This window comes from Vombatus ursinus, unplaced genomic scaffold, assembly GCF_900497805.2.
Source record: "Vombatus ursinus unplaced genomic scaffold, bare-nosed wombat genome assembly UNPS02005226.1, whole genome shotgun sequence".
Lineage (NCBI taxonomy): Eukaryota > Metazoa > Chordata > Mammalia > Diprotodontia > Vombatidae > Vombatus > Vombatus ursinus.
Genome location: NW_020945004.1, coordinates 60,527 through 64,292, shown reverse-complemented (window position 1 = coordinate 64,292; position 3,766 = coordinate 60,527).

Below are 3,766 nucleotides of genomic sequence, written 5' to 3'. Positions count from 1 at the left end.
GTTGTGATAGAAAATGTTCCATCTTATTAATAAACTTAATTTTGTATTGATTGCCCTTAGTCAGTTGGATGGCTGTGGCAGTGTACACAGTGTCTCTGTGAGCTTCCACCAAGAAACAGAAGACCAGGGTTCAAATCCCATATCTGAGCAAATCATTTCACCTCCTTAGGCCTTAGTTTCATCATCTATAAAATTAGCAGTGCAGGAATGATGACCTCTGAGATCCCTTCCAGCTAAAGATGTATGATCCTATGAAGCATTTTAACAAGGAGGGACCGAGGGATAAACTGTCTGCTGCCAGAGAACTAGCCTAACAAAGAAGAAAGCAGTTCATCATCAGAAAGTTGATGTTAGAGGTGGAGGAGGAAATCAAATCACACCTATAGTTTCCTAAGTAATTCCAGTTGTCTAACACTTTAGTGTTTCTTAGGCAGTGACTTATGTGGCTGCTACAGCCCACCTTCCTATTTGAGGTGCATCTGATACATGATTTCCCCCTATAGAAGTAAGGCTAAGTGATGGGTCAGTCTTCTGTATAGGACTAGATCCATTTGTTGTTTAATATATACTCAAACTGCCAATACAACTTCCCCTTTGTGAGGCTTCTTTCTTAGATAAAACAGTTGCACTCATTAAGCATAGTGTGTTGCAACTCTGCTTGCATATTAAATTAGAAGTACATCCATCCCCTTTGTGCTATGCTACCACCACCCCATGGAGTGCTCCATGTAAGCTACAAATCCTCTAAGCCATTGGTCTTATGGAGTATGTGTACTCCGGACGCTGCACAAGACAAACCACTTGGGTGAGGGAAGAAAATATTACTACTATTTTTAATCTAAAAAAGGAAAGAAATTAAACTTTACTAATAATTAGTATAGGGATTTAACACTAGCATCCTTATGCCATAATTGTCATGTCACCGTACTCTAGGTTGCCTGAAGTAGGAGTTTATAAAATGCTTTTGATAGAACTTCCCATGGTGTGGAGAGGTTAACAGTGACACCCTCCCTTGTTCATTCATTCTCAGTGTTCTGTGTTGAGCATATTGCAATTTATATGTGCCCAGTTAAGCAATCTTACAGACTGTTATATCTTAACTGACCCTCATAAAATGGATCCGTGACTTTAAAAATTCCTGTAAAAAAAAGACTGAATTGAAGAAAATACTATTGTGAGGTCAAGCAGACAAAAACAGCGGCACTGACACTCCTTTTCCTAAGTTGTTCTCTTCATCAGTCACATTACAAGGTAAAACAGTGATAATCTAATGATATGAGAATGTGGACAAAAAAAAATCAAAATTATCAAAAATATTTAAAAAATGAGTTTACATCTACTCATCATTAACCTATGCATATGTTGTGCTAATTATAGGATAAAATCATCATTTATCACAATTTATCCTATATGTAACTTGTTTGTACTTAGTTATTTTCATGTCTTCCCAATTAGATTATAAGCTCTCCGATAGGAAGGACTATCTGTATCCCCAGCACTTAGCATAGCTCCCGGCACATAGCAAACATATAAACAATAAATATAAACAATAAATAAAATGAATAATAAATATTTATTGGCTGACCGTGGGAACAAGGGTGCGGGCCAAGCAGCAGCCCGAGGCCTTGAATGCCGCCACTATTTGTTGTAATGTTTATGTATTTCTTAACCATATACCATGTGTAAAATTGTTACCACCTTTATTAGGTTTCTATCTTTTTATATACCACTGACAAAACTTATAAGTGCGGTGCCCCAACCCCATTTTTCCTGTAATCCTTGTGGTTTTTATTGTGTAATTTTGCATAGCACAGTGATTTTTAGGAGCCCATACATTAGAGCAAAAAGACAGTCCCTACCCTTAAAAAGCTATATTCCAGTGGGGAAAGACAATTCATAAAAGGGAGCTGAAAAGCAAGAGTTAGGGGTTAGGGGAAGAGGCAGAAACTACCCAGGCAGGGACAAGATAGAGAAGTTCAGAGATCCAAGAGCAGAACCTGGAAAGAAGTGAACCATAGATGTCCTAGCCACTTCCCCAGTGGAAGTTCTGGTCAGGAAATCAGCAATAGGAGGAGGGCTGGAGCCCTTTCCAGCTTGAAAAGGCAACTGAGGCAGAAGTGGAAAAGTCCAGAGCATCAGGAGTGGAGCTTAGAGAGAAATGGAATTCCTCCAAGAGCAGATAGCACTAGTAATAAGTTCTTGAATTCTGTTTTATTTTTCTATCAATGTCCATTTGTGATTAGTTTGGAATTTCTTTTTTGTTTAGGTAATAAATACTTGTTTCATACTTTGTTTAATAAAAACTAGCATTTATATAGCACCTTAAGGTTTGTAATACACTTTACATGTTACCTCATTTATTCCTCCATAACCTTGGGAGATAGATGCCATTATCTCCATTTGACAGATTAGGAAAGTAAGACTGAGTTTAAGTGACTTGAACAGGGAGGTAGGAATTAAACTCAGGTCTTCCTGATTCCAAGTCCCAACACTGCCTGTGCCATCTAGCCTCATTGTACACTGAATACTTATCACTCTCTACCAACCATCTACTCCTTTGGAGAGAGCTAGACATGAGCCCAAACTTAAGATAATGAATTTTTCCCCCAGGGTGGAGGCTAAACAAACTGAAAAGTGTGAGAACAAGACTGTCCCTTTCTTGGTAGAGGCCATGCTCTCCTCAGAACTGAGCTCTCCAAACCATGTTTGGGTCCAAAGTAAAAGGGCCCTTTAGGGAGAAAAAGTAGGTGTAGTACCCTAACAACTTTTGCCCAGCAATGTAGATTTATAGAATTAGAACCGACACTAAAGAGATCAAAGATGGGAAAAACAGCTCAAGATGAGCAATTGTACAGAGAAGATTCATGCTAGATCACCATTGTGAGAATGAGAGGACTAATTCACAAAGTGTCTGAACTTCATGTCACTCTTATCAATTGCTGAAGTAGTATTTAAAAAAAAATTATGGAGTATATTCACATACTTCCTTAGTGAGAACAAAAACAAAAAGGTTTATTGTACCATTAATAAAATTACTTTAGAAATGTTTTTGTAATCATTAACTCAAACTTCAAAATTTTTATTTTGAGTATGTTTTATAATATAAAAGTACAATGTTAGAGAAAGATATCAAGATCAGGGAAATTATCTTGGACTATACTATTAATGCAAAAGAGAAAAAAAGAACATCAAGAGCTGCTGTTTTCTCATTTAAGTAAAAGTGTTATGAGCACATATGTACATGCATCAAGTGCATGCCTGGCACATTGCAAGAGCTAAATAAATGCTTGTTGATCTTTAATGAGGGAGTTGGCAGGGAATAGGCAGGCTTTCCCAAGAAATATTTCATGACAAGGTCCATGTATTTACAAACATTGAGTTGACAAAGGTATTGAGAATACAAGTTCTTATTCTGCACTTTGAACGATTTAAGAGCTCTAAATATAACTGCAACATTTTGTGATGATTAACTAGGATAGACTTAGCTTTTTTTCAGCAGTACAATGATCCAAGATAATTCCAAAAGAATCATGATGGAAAATACTAACCACATCCAAAGAGAGAAATATGGAGTCTGAATGCAGATCAAAGTATACTATTTTCACTTTTTTTTCTTTCTCGTATCTTTTCCTTTCTGATTCTTCTTTCACAACATGAATAATATGGAAATATGTTTTACTGTACATGTATAATCTATATCAGATTGTCTACTGTCTTGGGAAGGAAGGGAAGGAGAAAAATTTGGAACTCAAAATTTTACAAAAAT